Below are 20,515 nucleotides of genomic sequence, written 5' to 3'. Positions count from 1 at the left end.
TCAGATTTGATACCAAATTTCAACTCATCACACAACAAACATACACTGTTCATTATGTAGCCCAGTGTCATCAGATGCAGTCTTAATCAGAGACATACTGTGGGCTTGCATGCATAATGAAGACAACTGTGGCTGTTTTTCAATGATATTTTGTATGCCGTTGCTGTTAACAAGGCTCACAATCGAGCTTTATTCTATTCCTTATTCTTATACAAGGCATTACCCAAAATATCCAAGGATTTCATTGTAAAAATCATAAAACTATACTTATTTCTTAATGTCCTACGTAATCTTCAAAGTAGTCATGTATGCAATGATACCAGGATTCTTCCCATTTTTGAATGCACTCTTAAAAGTCTGCAGGGTATAGGGTGTTCAGGACCCATTGCAGTTCCACCTTTCAATGTGATTTTCAACTTTCAATGTAATTTTCAACTTTGGGGAAAAAAATCTCATGTGGTCGATGCTGAAAAATCAAGGGACAAACTTCACTGCAGTTCACATTCATTGACATGTACTGTATGACAGCCCAAGTCTGTTACAAACATCGTAAATTGTATGCCTTCAGTCTTTGTGAATCATGTCATGCACTCTCGTGCTCATTTCTGGTGTTGTGTATATTGCAGGGCAACCAGAATGTTTGTCATCTTAGACATATTCTTGGACTTCCGTGAAGCACTTGAACCACTCAAATGTTCTTGTTTCACCCAGTGCAGTTCCACCACATTCCTCTGTCAGCCTTCAATGGGTTTCAGCTGCAGTTTTCATCAGCTTGAAAAAGAATTTGGTGCAAATCCATCGCTCCTTCATGTTAATCCATTTCACAATTTACAGAAGCACTGAAACACGCTCTGACACCCACCACTACAACTCACAATGTTATGTGTTGTAATGCTACTGTTTTGACCAGTACAATTAAATTCTCAGATATTTTGGGTAGCACCTTGTAAATTGTTTTCGAGGTGTAATAATTGTCTCTGGCTGTAACTGCTCATGAGTGACCATGCTCTGATCTATGAATTCCAGCTGCTATGTGAAAGGGTGTACATATTCATGAAAATATGCTTTGAGAGGTCCCAGTGTCATTTTCTAAATCATTCATGGCTACAACCACCATCTTATTAAACAGTGGTCTACATGATGCTCATGAACTGATTTTTATACATGTACTATTGAACTAAAAATGTACTTTTTTGTGGCTGAACCAAATTGCCCCAAAGTATCATCTCATCTGAAATCAAGTTTGTTTTCTATACTCATATATTAACCTAAAACATGTTCAGATTAACATCTTACACAATTAACAGAAAAAAACTGAGTGACAAAATATTGGTGGTTTTCTAACTATACCAGTCAGCTGGGGCTAGCCTATTTCAAATACTGATATCTAGTAGTGATGTGAATATGCTACTGCTGGAGGATATCAGTTATTATGTTATTTACAGACAGTTACCTATTTACAATGAAATTTTTTCTATGGTGTTAACAAGAAATTGCAAAGACAGGATACTAATAGTTAATAAATATATGCTTTTGATTAAGTTTTCAGTTTCTGAGAAATATTAATTTCATGGTTATGTTTATGGGCAAACTTATTAAAAACTGTACAAGTCCAATGTACATTGAACAGAAAGGATGCAGACTATGTGTTGACACTAAATTATTGCTAGAAATAGATGGAAACAATCATTTAATGACATACTCTTATATTTTCACATATAGTATAGTTTTGAGCTATTTCTGTTTTAATCGCCATCCAAGGCAATATGAATGCTTATATAATTATCTTTAAATATTTTTCTTGGCAACAGAGGCTATTTCATTGTGATGAAAGATAGAAAATATTTCATATAGTACCTTGACTTCTGGTTATTTCACAAATTGTGCCAAATGGACTTATTTGTACTTAAGCAGTACTTCCACTGAAGCCCATCTGGTAATTTCCATTATTGTTGCTCTTCATTCACAGCATTAGGTACTGAACACTACCACAATATTTGTTATTACTATTTTGCAGTACATGTATGCTGTACAACTGAAGTGCAACACAAAGATCTTTGATGAAAGATATACCATGTTTGATTAGTTAAATATCTTCAGTTATTATATATAGAATTTAATCACTGTGAGGCATAAAATTTTGAAATAAGAATTTGCATGTTCTGTGGAACATAATTCTGACTTCTTACTACAGTATGGAATAAGTTAGTTTTAAAATTATAATACATCTCAGTAGAAAATATGACAATTTGCTGACCACTTACATGCTTTAAGTTTTTTGTACATACAGTGATTTATATTCATTAATGTTCAGTGTCTTGTTTGAATTTAATTGTAGTATCCATTTTATTCTTTATATCACTGAGTAAGTGGTCAAGAATTTTTGTGGCGGAATACCACACTCATTTCTGTTCCTCACTAAGGCTGAGTGGTGAATATATCGACTAGTATTGCTGATTAGTTGTTCTCTGATGTGCAGTTGTGCAAATTACTTAATTATGTCTGCATGTAGGTCAAAATCTTATAAGTACGGCATATAAATGTCAAAAAACTACAAAATTAGTTGTATCTGCTGTTAACATCACTGCAAACTGTTCATTACATTGTATTATTTTTTGAAAATGCTTGAAAATGGCTCAATGCCAAAATTGCAGCAGCAAAATAAATTTCAGCACCTGAAAGCAAAATGAAATCCTTTAAAAAATATTAAAATACAGCACCTGTGATAATTTTCAGCATTTCACCCTGAATATTATTCATAATAATGAGAACAGGCTCTTGTTTTATTAGGAATGAATACCTTAGTTTCACAAGCTGCACCATGGTCATGAGTTGAACAGTGACCTGAATATAGAATAAATTTCCCTTAGTTCATGTCTGTGGTCACAAATTTTTTGTCATCAGACTACTGGTTTTGGTCTATAATAACTATCTTCAGATCTGCAGCAAAATTAGGCAAAAATGCAAATACATTACATGCAGATTGTCTACAGCTTAAAGCAGTAAAATAGACCAGAATGGAAAGTATTACTGACATACATGTGCATTTGTGTGCTTTGAATATGAAGAGGCATACTTGTTTTATAAAAACATGTCCTAATATATTGGAGCTGTAGTGGTATCGTCAAACGATAACTGCCATACAGTAGCCACAAAATGTTTGTGTTGCAAGTTCGCCAGATATCACTACTTAGGCATACACATATTCCTCAGCGATTAATTGTACGATGTAAAATAAAAGGGGATACAACCAGTAAAGTCTGTAATGGGCTTATAAGGAATAAGAGGCATTACAGTAATAAAAATCAATGAAATAAAACATTGTTAAAAAGGAAAAAATTAAGAGATAGTAATAGACATATGGTAATAAATTCTCAGATGGAGCCTGTGACCCATATCTCATAAAGGTATTTGATACAACACCTAAAATGCTGCACATATATTTGATAAATTGCTGGACAGATTAAATTCCAAAAGGCATGCACTTAAACTGACAAAGCCCATAGTGGGTATTGAACACTAAACACACTGATAAGCAGCATCCAATGGTAACTGCAGGTATGCATCATGCAAGTCAATACTGGCAAAATATTGGTCCCCAGACAACTTATCCAACAACTCTTCTGAACATGGAATAGTGTACAAGTCTGTGGCACATTGGACATTGACTGTGTTTAAAATCACTGCATCTGGCTTGTAAATAACCACCAAAGGGGTGGATAAATGCCTAGATAAAATAGTAGGGACAATGCCAACTTCCTGGCAATGCCACAGCTTGGCCTTATCCTTATTGTGCATGGTGAAGAGAATGAGGCTGAGGTGACAAAATTTAGGTGTTACTGATGGCTGAAGGATGACAGGAGCTTTGAAATTTGCCACCTGACTCTAGATATTTTCAAACAGCTGGCCACATGACCTGGTAAAGAGACCCATTGTTAAAAGGAGACTGATTGGGACACGGAATGGACTTTGTCACTGTTCACCTACTCAAAAACAGAATTAGCATCTTAGCCCAAAAATATTTAATGCAAACAGTGAATTTTCCACTAAAAACTTAAACTGTACTGAGATGGAGAACTGCCCCCCTCTCCCAATGGAAAACACTGTTTACTATAAGATAGTATTTGATATAGCGGTCATTGCAGCACATGGAAGCCCAAGAGTCTACAAATATCTAAGTTAATTAGGCTGACCGTTGCCCATGCATTGACTTGAAACTCAATCAGTCACCCATCCATTACCAATATTAGCACAATAAGCTAGTGTGATACTCATGGGGCATTGGAGACAGCCTCTGAGTCCAAGAGCATCATTGGGGCCTCCGACAGCTGTCCTATGGCTGACCAACTGCCACAGACTGATGGCAAACAGCGTATTTTTCAGCATACCTCACCCATGGCATCTATGTATGGGCAATTTTATCTATGTGCATCAAATGACAATTGAGGCAGGACGTCTGACTTGCTCATTGTGCAGAAACAGGTGTGGAAGGAAAACGATGCCGAGGACCCACAAAACACTGCAAACAGTGACCCTAACTCTTTGACTTGCTTGTGTACGCCAAGCTTGCCATGGACAAAGCCAGACAGTGCTATAACATCACTGCACTTGAGACATTAATGACATCATCACAAGGTGGCTCAGTGAAAGGTCAGGTCACCTGGCCAGCCCCAAGGAACACTGAGGGCTGTTTATCATCCTATCTAACTTTGCCACCTCTATCTGTTGAAAAGTATATACCTTGCTACTGCTGTAAGTTCATGTGATTCAACGCTCTGGGTAGCTCTCGCTAAAAAAGTGTTGGACAAGGCCAGTGCCCAAGTTTGACCCTCAGCATTGGGTGCCAATCAGATAATCATATTCCTAATGAATACAAGGTAGCACATCGGGGACATTCAGACCAACACTTGCATGAAAGACCTTGCAGGTCAGCAATCCAGGCCACAGACAGCTGCCCAGAGTGCTTGTTAGACTGCAACTGTGCCACCATCACATGAATTTGAGTTCCAAAATACTGTGTGAGCAACCAACATGTATTCCTCAATGTTAAGTTTCATGGGCTTAGTAGAGGACCTCAAAATCTGCACAATTTTGTACAACCTAGGACTGCTGGACTGTATTAAGATAGCCTTACCAGCTGGATCAGTTATATGCCTTACCTGGCAGTGCAGCAAGAAGCAAGGCAGGTAATTCTCCTGCTTTTCCACAGACCTGTAGAAATGGGCGAGTGGTGTTGAGGTGGCAAAGGAGACATCTTCTCTGCCGGCACCTGGACCACCATCAGCACGATGTGAGAGCAGATCAATTCTGCATTCTATTTGAGCAGCTTCTACACCTGCTCCTGCTGCAGCTGTTGTTGTTGTTTCTGGAGGCACAACTGTTCCTGCCAACATTGTAGCTACAAATTAACACTATGAGAAAAAAATAAAAATGTTAAATGCGTAAGTGCATACTCCATTACCACTTTTGTATCTGCACAGGTGTGACAATCCTGCTAAACTGTACCATCAGCATCAATGTCACTTTTATAACTGGCAGGGGGAGCTAGACTGGGAAATCAGAGATTTGAAACCCAGAAGACAGTAATCTTGAGATGCAGGTCAATCTACAGGTAGCAGAGAGTCCAAATACACAGGTAGCACAAATTCAAGCAGCATGAATGGTTGAAGTGGTCGAAACAACTTGCGAATGGAAACAAGAGCATGACGCAATGCAGAAACCAGGTCTGTGTTGACCAATCTCAGTTTAAGAACTGACTGATGTGATCTATCACCACCAGAAAGTAAATAAATGTGTCAGTCAGCCAGCTCACACAACACTACACGTGTACTGTCCATGATAGTGTTCCTCACTACTCTGCCATGAGAGCCACTCCCTCTATGTCCATATTTATGACCACTGGTCAGGGTACTAAGCATTCTGTCATAAATTTGTGCCCGCTCCTGATACTGAGGCTTGTTCAAACAGTCTCACATGCAGCTACAGTTTCATTCTCAGTGTATCTGATTTTCTTATCTATTGTAAGAAATACGCCACCTCCATTTCCCATTAAGCTATCCTTTCTATATATGCTTGAATTTTCCACAGGAATCTCACTGCTGTCAATTTTGGATTGTAACTAGCTTTCTGTCGTATTATTGCATGAGTTTTACTTTTTTTTAGGAGCACTTCGAACTGTGGCACTTTGTAGCAAATGCTTTGGTAGTTAACCACTATGATTTTAATACTCTCACCTGTGATGGACTGTTTCCTAGGACCTTACACTGATATTTTCAGGTCTCCTGCAGGTGTCATTTTCTGGACTGCATAGAGAATCATCTAATTTAAAAAGAAAAACTTTGTGTGCAATTAAGTAGCAACCTCTGTTGTGTAGTATACTCCTGACCCATTTAGGGTGACATTACAGTCCTCATCCTCAAGACACAAGTCCAGGGATTTGCAGCCTAGCTTGTCACAGAACCTTTGCAGTCTCCCGTTCAAGTGTTCCATTCAGCTCAGAACCAGAAGCCTTGATCTGTTCTGGGGACAATGCTGAAGATGATACTCCATTAGCAAGGTTGATTACCTCAGCCTCCTCTACCAGTTGCTGAAATTATCCAGTTATGACCATGGAGCCCAACCAACAGGCATTGTTTGTGCCAACGTGCTCCAAAAACTGCAGTTGGTTACACAGTGCTGCTGGAACCAGCTCTGAACATGCTGAACAAGGCCCCCAGGCATAACACTGAGAGCACATGGTGTTCCTTCGCATCCTTTGCTGCCATTTCCCTTAGATCTACTATTATTTGCCACAGGGTTGACCTGTTTATGATTAATAGGCCCCCATATATGACACATTGTCATCCAAAGGAATCATCTGCTGCAGTAAGCCTGTATTCCCTGAACATGTCATGGCGAGCCACCACGGGTGGTTGAAATGATCAGAAAAGAGTATGAAGTCCTAAATGAAACTCTTACTTATTCCACAATCCTCAAGGATATTCTTCATGTTGGGATCTGTAGAACATGGCATATGAATGAGTTAATTATTTAATATCCAGAGGCATCTGTCCATCTGTGTTGCCCAGGAGAACTTAATTAATGAGAGAAATCTGAAACCATTTAACATCTTTACTTTCTTAAATTTTACTTTTTAGCAATGGAGTTAATATTATTAGTTCATCAGCACTGATGCTGATTGAAACATGTACTCATTTACATATAATTTTTTTCCTGGCATCTAATTTTCTTTGAAATATACTTTTTTACATGGTAAAACATTATGACAAAATCTAATTTCATGAACACCAAAAACCTTTCTTTCATTAATAATCATTAACAATATTATCTGGTTCAAAATTCCAATGGCACACTGTTTCATCTGCAATGATGTTGCTTTGTTCACCCAACTTATGTGCTCCAGTATTGTGACAGGTGTCAAAATGGCCTGTGAATTTATTTGGTATGGCGTAAATAGTGATCCCAGTATCACAACTGTTCGAAGCATTATCACTTTACATACTGTTGTTATCATCTTTGATATCTGATAGTCACTTTACAACTATTATTCAATGTAGCTGTTCCACTTATGGCTATTGAAAACTTATTGTGATTGCAATTTTGACATTTTGTCATTTTCAAGCATAGTGGGATGTCAAAGCCCTCTCTACAATGTTAATTTGTGACATGCTGGACCATAATTTCCAGCAGTCTGAGTGCAAATACATATGGTGTTTTAAGTATACCTGCAATTCAGGACAAAACAGCATTTGATTTACATAAAAATAAGAACTTTATCCTCAAAATGCACAGAAACTAACTGCTTATGTAGCTAATTATTATGATTGGATTACAATGCCCTGTTGCAACATTATGCCTGCAAATGAAAAAGTGTTAAAATTGCACTTGTAGTAAATAGTTGTAACAGCCATAAGGAGAATGACTACATCCAATAATTACATAAAGGCTTTGAACCCAGTTCTCATCAAAATTTTGCATATGACTATAGTATTTGAGTTAAAGACAGCTCACCTAAATTACGTTATTAACTGAACGCAAGTGTAAGCCTGCTTTCTGTAAGATTTCTACCTTTTTATAAACAGAAAAGCAACTTCCAATTTTTATCTTCTTGCCACTTTCATTAAACATTATCCACTAGAAGCTACAGTAAATGTCATATATGCTACAATGGAATACATTTTCTTGTAGCTGGCTTGGTAAAACTTTCCAAAGAACATAATCTGGAAGACAGAGCGCTAATTTCATTTCTTAATATGTTACATGACACAAGAATGATTTACATTACTGCAGAATACCACTCTTGGATTGTTGAAGGGAGAACATGAGAGTGTAAGAACAGATCAAAAGATAAGACACTCAGGAAACTAGAGAAAGGAAAACATAATCTACTATAATTGTTAATGAGAATGTGTCCTGTAAAACAAAACATCAGAATCTCAAATGTAGGCATTACTCATGGTTCAAGTGAAGCTAAATCTTACAACAACAAAAAAAATACTCATATAAATAATGCAGCCAACCATAAAAAATATAATATTATCCAAAATTCACTATGAAGTTAATCAAAGGACATTAAATCATTTTATAATTATATGGATATGGTGTCTGTTCTTTCAGACATGTCCAAAAGAACAGACACCATATCCATATAAGTATATAGCTCTGGGAATACTGGCCATGACATTCTTCCTCTGTGTGGATGCACACATATTCCCTGAACTCTTACAGGACTTGGTAAGAATGTCTTCCACGACTAATGACTGTGTTGGGGTGGGACACAACAGTTGTAGTGTGTGGACATACAAGGTGAGAATATGAGTCTTGTGGGAGGTGCACACAAGATAGTCCCTGCAGTCACATTATCCTCTGTGCCCTCGGTGGCTCAGATGGGTAGAGCATCTGCCATGTAAGCAGGAGGTCCTGGGTTTGAATCCCGGTCGGGGCATACATTTTTCACCTGTCCCCATTTATGTATATCAACGCCCGTCAGAAGCTGAAGGTATTAATATAATTCTAATTTCTTTGAATAATTTTAATCAGTTTAGTTTTCGTGAATAATTTTCTCATCATTTTAGGCATGTGAAGTGTATGGCCATTTTCAAAAACTAAGTCTCTAACAAAGACTGTGCACCAGCTCAAAATCCGAATCTTCATTTCGGATGGCTCTCATATCTGTGTTAGAAAGGGTAGTAGAGGTGTATTGGCAGAATGAAACTTGATTTATGGCTGTATTATTGTAGTTGCAGGTTATCTGAGCATTTACTTAGTATTTTTGCAGCACATCTATAGAAATTTTATTTCCTTCGGAGAATGTATTCCATAATCTATTCCTCTGTTGGGAGAATTGTTTTATATCCTCAAATCTACAATTTATTTAAATTCTCTGTTTTATACACACCAATTATTATTTTTTTTAAACTCCTAGCTTTATAGCCTGTTAAGTTCATTGACACAGAATGCCATTATATGAATGTCACAGATCAAAACATCACGCCATTTTGCCAAATTCACTGAGCTGGAAAGCAGAGAACCTTATATTAGTTCAACTCATGTAGAGATCATTTGGAGTATGAGAGCCACCACCACAGACAACTACCTTCAGTAACTGGATGGCATAAGATTATGTATTTATTGTATTATGAAACCTGTCCTCCTGTATGTATAAAGCAAATCATATTTATAACATAGAAAATGCTCTACAGAATACTTTTTTAAAAAATTATTAACTCTAGTAACACAATAATAAAGGTGTACGTGAAAGTGGCTAGTGGAGGACAATTAACTAGGCAAATAATCCCAATAAATAAAGGTCTAAAACCAGTGATTTCCCCAGCATGTCATATTACAACTGAGTACATGAATACCTTATTATGGAATGCCTGAGACCCCAAACTACAGATGCACATTTGATTGTAAACACATTACAACTAGGGATCCACATGGTCGCCATTCATGTGGAGACAGGGTTTAGCACTCTCCTCATGATCAACAGGGCTGGAATACACTAAAGCTTTAAATATCCCCCTACAAAAGCACCCGAGGGTTCAAGTCAGGAGACCTGGGAGGCAATTGTATTGGTAAGCCATGATCAGTGCACTTATTGTTGAAAATTTGTGCTACATATTCCCAAGTAGGCACATAAATTTGTGCAAGTGCACCATCATGCATGTAGAAAATATGTATCCTTTCACCAGATGGAACATCATTGGGCTAGTCAGTTAGATTATATTGTAAGAAATGAAGATATACTCAGTCAGCAAATGGACCAGGCAGGAAATGTGACCCTATCAACTGACCACCAGTGATGCCTGCCCAAATGTTAATGGAGAATCTCAGCTGATGTGCTATCTCATTGGTAATACGTGGGTTCTCATTAAGTTTAACATATGTCTTTTGGATGTGCATTACACTGTCTTGCATAAGGTATGCTTTGTCTGTAAATAATACATGGATGAGGAACTATCAATCATCCTCACACTGTGTAAAGATCTATGGCAAAAGGCAAACCCTGCTCAAAAGTCAGGTGTGTCCAGGGCTTGCACACTTTGTACATGATACAGGTACAGCTGTCTCTCATGTAATATCTGCCTTCTGGTGGAGGCGAAACAGACTCTGTTGCAGCAGTCCCAGTACTTGTGCCTGGCATTGCAACCATTTGGTGTAGATCAGGCTACTCCAGTCATGGTGTCAACACTGTTATTGGTCTACCTACATGTTGCATGTTGGGTTTAAATGAACTGGGGTCATGCAGGCACTAATGACACCTAGTGGACACTGTGCTCTCTGGTGCCTTCTCTGACAATATGCTTCTTGATACAATCTTGCTGCCTCCTTCATTACACTAACAGCAAGCCTGTACATGAAGTGGATGTCAGCCATTTCTTCATTTTAAAATGTATGTGGAGCCATGGCAAGCACTTCAAATGTTACAACTGCTCACTGTGTTTGCTATTCACTGTGTGAACATGGAACATGAAGTCATGTTTGTGCAGCAGCCACACTGCCAACATGGGCTGAAACTGGAGCTGTGATTCAGTGCTTCAAGGTCAGTCTTTGCTTGACACCAATGAAAGTAATGTACTCAGCTAACCAACAGTGACATGCCAACAGTGAAGCTGATTGGATACCAGACCTACACTAAGTGATCAAAAGTATCCAGACACCCCCAAAAACATACAGTTTTCATATAAGGTGCATTGTGCTGCTGCCTGGTGCTCCATATCAGCGACCACAGTAGTAATTAGACATTGAGAGAGAACAGAGTGGGGTGCTCCACAGAACTCACAGACTTGGAACGTGGTCAGGTGATTGGGAGCCACTTATTTCATATGTCTATAGGTGAGATTTCCACACTCCTAAACATTCCTAGGTCCACTGTTTCCAAGGTGGTAGTGAAGTGGAAATGTGAAGGGACATGTACAGCACAAAACCGTACAGGCCGACCTCATCTGTTGACTGACAGAGACCGCCAGCAGTTGAAGATGCTCGTAATGTGTAATAGGAAGACATCTCTCCAGACCATCACACAGGAATTCCAAATTGCATCAGGATCCATTGCAAATATTATGACAGTTAGGTGGGAGGTGAGAAAACTTTGATTATATGGTCGAGCGGCTGCTCACAAGCCACACATCATACCGATAAATGCCAAACAATGCCTTGTTTGGTGTAAGGAGCTTAAAAATTGGACGACTGAACAGTGGAAAAACGTTGAGTGGAGTGACAAATCACAGTACACAATGTGGTGATCCAATGGCACGGTGTCGGTATGGTGAATGCCCAGTGAATGTCATCTGCCAGCATGTGTAGTGCCAACAGTAAAATTCGAAGGCGGCAGTGTTATGGTGTGGTCATGGAGAGGGCCTACACCCTTTGTTGTTTTGTGTGTCACTATCACGACACAGGCCTACATTGATGTTTTAACCACCTTCTTGCTTCCTACTGTTGAAGAGCAATTCGGGCATGGTGACTGCATCTTTCAACATAATCGAGCACCTGTTCATAATGCACGGCCTCAGGCAGAGTGGTTACACAACAATAAAATCCCTGTAATGGACTGTCCTGCATAGAGTCCTAATGTGAACACTATAGAATGCCTTTGGGATGTTTTGCAACGTCGACTTTGTACCAAGCCTCACCAACCAACATCAACACCTCTCCTCAGTCCAGCACTCATGAAGAATGAGCTGCCATTCTTCAAGAAACTGTCCAGCACGTCACTGAACATATGCCTGTGAGAGTGGAAGTCGCCATCAAGGCTAAGGGAGAGCCAACACCATATTGAATTCCAGCATTACCGATGGAGGGTGCCACAAACTTCTAACTCCATGAACAAGTGTCAGCATGCATACCATGCAACAAAACGTCATTGATAAGGGCTTTTGGAGCTGAAGGCTGACTCGTGTACCCTTGATGAGTGCACGACACAAAGCTTTATGCCTCATCTGGGCCCATCAGTACCGACATTGGACTGTGATGACTGGAAACATGTTGCCTGGTTAGATGAGTCTTGTTTCAAATTTTATCAAGTGGATGGACATGTATGGGTATGGAGACAGCTTTTGGTGTGGGGTGTGTGCAGTTGGAGTGATATGGGACCCTGATGCATATAGGTACGACTCTGACAGGTGACACTTACGTAAGCATCTCGTTTGATCACCTGAATCCATTTATGTCCCATTGTGCATTCCGACAGACTTGAGAAATTCCAGCAGCACAATGCAACACCCCACAAATCCTGAATTGCTACAGAGTGGCTCCAGGAACACTCTTATGTATTTAAATACTTACACTGGCCACCAGACTCCCCAGACATGAACATTATTGAGCATATCTGGAATTCCTTGCAATGTGCTGTTCAGATGAAATCTTCACCCACTCGTACTCTTACGGATTCATAGACAGACCTGCTGGATTCATGGTGTCAGTTCCCTCCAGCACTACTTCAGCTGTTAGTCGAGTCCATGACATGCTGTGTTGTGGCACTTCTACATGCTCGCGGGGGCCGTGCTCGATATTAGGCAGGTGTACCCGTTTCTTTGTCCCTTCAGTGTATATTATGAAATAATAATCAGAAATGAAACAAAGAACAAAAATGGATGTGTTAAGTTGCTTCCAATTTGGATATTTTTTTTTTACCTTCAGTTTGTGGTCATAACAATATGTCTTCAAATTTTGTGTAGGAAAACAACTTACTTCACATGCGCACATTTCTTAGAAATCTTATTGCTACACAGACTATCCAAATTGAGTGTAATGATTATCACTCTCATTAGTGTATGGCTTGGTAAGTCTTGAACCACTACAACTCAGTACAGGTTTTGTATGTAATGTGATAGGACAATTATTATTTTCTGTATACATAAATGATCTGGTGGACAGGGTGAGCAGCAGTCTGTGGTTGTTTGCTGATGATGCTGTGGTGTACAGGAAGGTGTCAAAGATGAGTGGCTGTAGGAGAATACAAGGTGACTTAGCCAAAATTTCTACTTGGCATGATGAATTGCAGCTAGTTCTAAATATAGAAAAATGTTAGTTAATGTAGAGGAGTAGGAAAAACAAACCCATAATGTTCAGATACAGTATTAGTAGTATCCTGCTTGATACAGTCACATCATTTACATACCTGGGCATATCTGGACATAATACTGCAATGCAATATGAAATGGAACAAGGATGTGAGCATTGTGGTAGGAAAGACAAATGGTTTACTTTGGTTTATCGAGAGAATGTTGAGAAATTTTGATTCATCTGTAAAGGAGACCACATATAGGATGCTAGTGTGATCTATCTATGAGTACTACTTGAGTGTTTGGGATCTGTATCAGGTCAGATTAAAGGAAGACATTGAAGTAATTCAGAGGTAGACTGCTAGATTTGTTACTGGTAGGTTCTAATAACACACAAGTGTTATGGAGATGCTTCAGGAAGTCGAATGGGAATTTCTGAAGCGAAGGCAACATTCTTTTTGAAGAACACTATTGAGAAAATTTAGGGAACTAGCATTTGAAGCTGATTGCAGAACAATTCTCCGGCTACCAACATGTGTTGCACATAAGGACAATGAAGATAAGATGTTAGGAATTACTACTCATATGGAGGCACATAGATAGCCAATTTTCCCTTGCTCTATTTTTGAATGGAATGGGAAAGGAAATGATTAGTAGTGGTGCAGGGTACCCTCCACCATGTACCATATGGTGTTTGCAGAGTATGTATGCAGATATACACTCCTGGAAATTGAAATAAGAACACCGTGAATTCATTGTCCCAGGAAGGGGAAACTTTATTGACACATTCCTGGGGTCAGATACATCACATGATCACACTGACAGAACCACAGGTACATAGACACAGGCAACAGAGCATGCACAATGTCGGCACTAGTGCAGTGTATATCCACCTTTCACAGCAATGCAGGCTGCTATTCTCCCATGGAGACGATTGTAGAGATGCTGGATGTAGTCCTGTGGAACGGCTTGCCATGCCATTTCCACCTGGCACCTCAGTTGGACCAGCGTTCGTGCTGGACGTGCAGACCGCGTGAGACGACGCTTCGTCCAGTCCCAAACATGCTCAATGGGGGACAGATCCGGAGATCTTGCTGGCCAGGGTAGTTGACTTACACCTTTTAGAGCACATTGGGTGGCACGGGATACATGCGGACATGCATTGTGCTGTTGGAACAGCAAGTTCCCTTGCCGGTCTAGGAATGGTAGAACGATGGGTTCGATGACGGTTTGGATGTACTGTGCACTATTCAGTGTCCCCTCGACGATCACCAGAGGTGTACGGCCAGTGTAGGAGATCGTTCCCCACACCATGATGCCGGGTGTTGGCCCTGTGTGCCTCGGTCGTATGCAGTCCTGATTGTGGCACTCACCTGCACAGCGCCAAACACGCATACGACCATCATTGGCACCAAGGCAGAAGCGACTCTCATCGCTGAAGACGACACGTCTCCATTCGTCCCTCCATTCACGCCTGTCGCGACACCACTGGAGGCGGGCTGTACGATGTTGGGGCGTGAGCGGAAGACGGCCTAACGGTGTGCGGGACTGAAGCCCAGCTTCATGGAGACGGTTGCGAATGGTCCTCGCCGATACCCCAGGAGCAACAATGTCCCTAATTTGCTGGGAAGTGGCGGTGCGGTCCCCTATGGCACTGCGTAGGATCCTACGGTCTTGGCGTGCATCCGTGCATCGCTGCAGTCCGGTCCCAGGTCGACGGGCACGTGCACCTTCCGCCGACCACTGGCGACAACATCGATGTACTGTGGAGACCTCACGCCCCACGTGTTGAGCAATTCGACGGTACGTCCAACCGGCCTCCCGCATGCCCACTATACGCCCTCGCTCAAAGTCCATCAACTGCACATACGGTTCACGTCCACGCTGTCGCGGCATGCTACCAGTGTTAAAGACTGCGATGGAGCTCCGTATGACACGGCAAACTGGCTGACACTGACGGCGGCGGTTCCCAAATGCTGCACAGCTAGTGCCATTCGACGGCCAACACCACGGTTCCTGGTGTGTCCGCTGTGCCATGCGTGTGATCATTGCTTGTACAGCCCTCTCGCAGTGTCCAGAGCAAGTATGGTGGGTCTGACACACCGGTGTCAATGTGTTCTTTTTTCCATTTCCAGGAGTGTAGAAGTATTTGGTTCTGCCTATGTAATATTAAACTTTTAATAATTTAATTACAATTGACTGTCCAGTTACTGAGAAACTTGGCAAAACATTGAGTCATCACAGTTCCTTGTAGATGGAGATGCTGTCCTATTACTTCTTATTAGAGTATTTATATTAAGCTAAATTCCATTTGTATATGCTGCTATAACTGGATCAGAATAACAATGTGACTGACAGTTGAACATGGAAAGTGGGGAGGGAATGTTTTTAGTTCAGCAGTCTCCACAAGCACATTATGGCTCTGATAGCAGTGGCATAGCTGTCCTGTGTTCCATAGTGAGTACATTTACATGTTCCCCATTAAAGTGCTGTACTGACATGGTTCTTCAATTTCTCCCAGTGTATTAATTGACAAAGTCCATGAGTGTACAGCCAATTCATAGTGTGTCCAATTGGCACAATATTTCGGTGGTCAAATGTGTTGGCATTGTCAGGTATGCTGATGAACTGATCTCCTGTGTGTGGGCACATTGCTGACTTCCATCCCGTGCTTGCTTAGGCTACACTATACATGGCCTTTGCCTGAGGGCACGTATTGGCAGCCAAAAAGGTGACTGTGTTGGCATTTGTGGCCAGTGACCAACACATAGCTGAGTGCCAATGTGGTTTCAGTTGCTGACAGTGGACTTAAGTTTGGTGCCTCCCCCAAGTTCACATTGGTCATGGACATTGTCAGTCAGTCCAAAAGAGAGTACTCTTAAATACAATGGTATACAGAGCAAAAACTGTTTCTGACAAGGACTACTTGGATTCTGAAATTAACCATCTGAAGCACTTGTTCTGAAAGAATGGCTGTAGTTCACGTGATATAAATTCAGTCTGCTTCAAGGAAAGGAAATGGGAAAATGTTGAACATTTATGTGATGATTCAACGATTGTTTTTCCCTGCTTTCTGCAGTGCTATATCCTGCAAAATAGGCAGAGTCCAGGGCAAATGAGGTATAAGACCTATTTTTTGACCTCCTAAGGAGATAAAGGAGATGTTAAACCCTGTTAAGGACAGTCTCAGCCTCAGGATCCCTGGGATTTATAGCAGCCCTTGTGAGTGCAGAACCAATTACATCAGTAAGTCCATCAGTACTGTTTCTGACTGCTGTGCAGAACATCAACAGCATAATAAAAATTGAGAACTGGATAAATCTTTAGTTGCTGAGCAAAGCCTAAAAAACAAACGCAAAATATGGTTTGATGAAATAGAAGTTTTGTCCCAGACTCCTACATAAAGGGATTTTGTAATTAAAGAGGCCGTAGAAATAAGAATGTGTGAGAAGAGCTTCAACTGTGACAAGAGATATAATCTTAGCTGTGCATGGAACAAGCTCTCGATGCAGACAAGAGGTACAATTTTTATACTACTACGGGAGTGGTGGGTGTCACTAGTGCAGACACTGACACCATCTGTGACAGCATTGCATAATTGCTGACAAATCAGAAGTTGTCTATGGGCTATATAAGGCCACCACAGCAGCTCCTGATGAAGATGATGGAAATAAACCATCAAAATTTCAAGGTTTTACACTGAAATGACATGGCAAGTGGTCTGAGAATGATTTATACATCATTAGTGCAGCCCTTATGCAGGTAAGTGCCCACTTCATGTCCACAGTTCTGTGGATTTTGTGAAATACACTAAGAACTCCACACTGAAGGATTAAGACAGTCTTGTGTGCCTTGATATCACTATGCCGTTCAACAGGATGCCTCTGTGAGAGTCACTTTCACTCATTGGTCAGAAATTTGACTCAAAGATAACTGACCTATTCAGGTATGCCGTGACCTCCACACATTTTCTGTTAATAGAGAATACTATGAACAGATGGAGAGAATCACAAAGGGCAGCAAATTCTTCCCTGTGGTCATGAATCTGCATGTGAAGGCTTTGAGGAAGAAGCCCTGAAGTCATCCATATGGAAACCCGCTTACTTTTTGCATTATGTGGATGACACATTCAGCATCTGGCCACATGTAAGAGACAAACTCCATGACATACTTGAACATTTAAACTTCATACATCCCACCATCAGATTCACTATGGAGACCAAAGCAGAGAGAAGACTACTACTCTTGGACATCATGGTCAAGAGAAGAGTGGATGGCACCCTGGGCCACAGTGTACATCAGACGAAAATGCATGCTGACCTGTAATTGCATGCAGACAGCTGCCACCACCCTGTGGAAAGAAATGGGATACTCAAAACTATGCTACACAGAGTATGTACCATTATGAGATGCAGAGAGTCTCCCCCAGTAACTGGAACACTTCAGAACTGTTGTTCTGAAAAATGATTATTCAGAAAGGCAGATCAGACATACTCTTCACCCACCACTACAGTGCAACCTATAAAGATGGTTTAAAGTACAAGAAAGAAGAAACCACTTCCTTTATGCCATATATTTTCAAGGGAAAAATCAGGCATATATTGGGAAAACATTGAGTAAAAACAGTCTTTGCCTCCCCAATAAAATATGGTCATTACTTGGGAGTGTCAAAGATAACCTTATTTTATGGAAGGCTGAGGTATACCAGGCTCTGTGCCAGTGTGGCAAGTCATATATTTGGCAAATAGTTGTTGTTGTTGTGGTCTTTAGTCCTGAGACTGGTTTGATGCAGCTCTCCATGCTACTCTATCCTGTGCAAGCTTCTTCATCTCCCAGTACCTACTGCAACCTACATCCTTCTGAATCTGCTTAGTGTATTCATCTCTTGGTCTCCCTCTACGATTTTTACCCTCCACACTGCCCTCCAATACTAAATTCGTGATCCCTTGATGCTTCAGAACATGTCCTACCAACTGATCCCTTCTTCTGGTCAAGTTGTGCCACAAACTTCTCTCCTCCCCAATCCTATCCAATACTTCCTCATTAGTTATGTGATCTACCCATCTAATCTTCAGCATTCTTCTGTAGCACCACATTTTGAAAGCTTCTATTCTCTTCTTGTCCAAACTATTTATCGTCCATGTTTCACTTCCATACAAGGCTACACTCCATACAAATACTTTCAGAAATGACTTCCTGACACTTAAATCTATACTCGATGTTAACAAATTTCTCTTCTTCAGAAACGCTTTCCTTACCATTGCCAGTCTACATTTTATATCCTCTCTACTTCGACCATCATCAGTTATTTTGCTCCCCAAATAGCAAAACTCCTTTACTACTTTAAGTGTCTCATTTCCTAATCTAATTCCCTCAGCACCACCCGACTTAATTCGACTACATTCCATTATCCTCGTTTTGCTTTTGTTGATGTTCATCTTATATCCTCCTTTCAAGACACTGTCCATTCCGTTCAACTGCTCTTCCAAGTCCTTTGCTGTCTCTGACAGAATTACGATGTCATCGGCAAACCTCAAAGTTTTTATTTCTTCTCCATGGATTTTAATACCTACCCTGAATTTTTCTTTTGTTTCTTTTACTGCTTGCTCAATATACAGATTGAATAACATCGGGGAGAGGCTACAACCCTGTCTTACTCCCTTCCCAACAACTGCCTCCATTTCATGTCCCTCGACTCTTATAACTGCCATCTGGTTTCTGTACAAACTGTAAATAGCCTTTTGCTCCCTGTATTTTACCCCTGCCGCCTTTAGAATTTGAAAGAGAGTATTCAGTCAACATTGTCAAAAGTTTTCTCTAAGTCTATGAATGCTAGAAATATAGGTTTATCTTTCCTTAATCTTTCTTCTAAGATAAGTTGTAAGGTCAGTACTATCTAACGTGTTCCAGTGTTTCTATGGAATCCAAACTGATCTTCTACTAGTTTTTCCACTTATCTGTAAAGAATTTGTGTTAGTATTTTGCAGATGTGGCTTATTAAACTGATTGTTCGGTAATTTTCACATCTGGCAACACCTGCTTTCTTTGGGATTGGAATTATTATATTCTTCTTGAAGTCTGCAGGTATTTTGCCTGTTTCATACATCTTGTTCACCAGATGGTAGAGTTTTGTCAGGACGGGCTCTCCCAAGGCTGTCAGTAGTTCCAATGGAATGTTGTGTACTCCGTGGGCCTTGTTTCGACTCAGGTCTTTCAGTGCTCTGTCAAACTCTTCATGCAGTATCGTATCTCCCTATTCATCTTCATTCACATCCTCTTCCATTTCCATAATATTGTCCTCAAGTACATCGCCCATGTATAGACCCTCTATATACTCCTTCCACCTTTCTGATTTCCCTTCTTTGCTTAGAACTGGGTTTCCATCTGAGCTCTTGATGTTCATACAGGTGGTTCTCTTGTCTCCAAAGGTCTCTTTAATTTTCCTGTAGGCAGTATCTATCTTACCCCTAGTGAGATAAGCCTCTACATCATTACATTTGTCCTCTAGCCATCCCTGCTTAGCCGTTTTGCATTTCCTGTTGATCTCATTTTTGAGACGTTTGTATTCCTTTTTGCCTGCTTCATTTACTGCATTTTTATATTTTCTCCTTTCATCAATTAAATTCAATATTTCTTCTGTTCCCCAAGGATTTCTACTAGCCCTCGTCTTTTTACCTACTTTATCCTCTGCTGCCTTCACTACTTCATCCCTCAAAGCTATCCATTCTTCTTCTACTGTATTTCTCTCCCCCATTCCTGTCAATTTTTCCCTTATGCTCTCCCTGAATCTCTGTACAACCTCTGGTTCTTTCATTTTATCCAGGTGCCATCTCCTTAAATTTCCACCTTTTTGCAGTTTCTTCAGTTTTAATCTACAGGTCATAACCAATAGATTGTGATCAGAGTCCACATCTGCGCCTCGAAATGTCTTACAATTTAAGACCTGGTTCCTAAATCTCTGTCTTACCATTATATAATATATCTGATACCTTTTAGTATCTCCAGGG

General features: G+C 40.4%; 1 protein-coding gene and 1 non-coding gene across 3 annotated transcripts in view; both read left to right on the top strand.

The window, feature by feature from the left end:
• The window catches only part of LOC126299360 (chymotrypsin-like elastase family member 2A), a 141,079-nt gene that overhangs the window by 103,767 nt on the left and 16,797 nt on the right, over positions 1-20,515 (top strand). The gene's annotated exons all lie outside the window — the stretch shown is intronic.
• Positions 8,870-8,944, top strand: Trnat-ugu (transfer RNA threonine (anticodon UGU)). The gene has a single exon. It is a non-coding gene; the product is annotated as a tRNA-Thr (tRNA).

The sequence above is a fragment of the Schistocerca gregaria genome, chromosome X, assembly GCF_023897955.1.
Source record: "Schistocerca gregaria isolate iqSchGreg1 chromosome X, iqSchGreg1.2, whole genome shotgun sequence".
In the NCBI taxonomy this organism is placed as follows: domain Eukaryota; kingdom Metazoa; phylum Arthropoda; class Insecta; order Orthoptera; family Acrididae; genus Schistocerca; species Schistocerca gregaria.
This window is presented reverse-complemented; position numbering and strand designations above follow the sequence as displayed.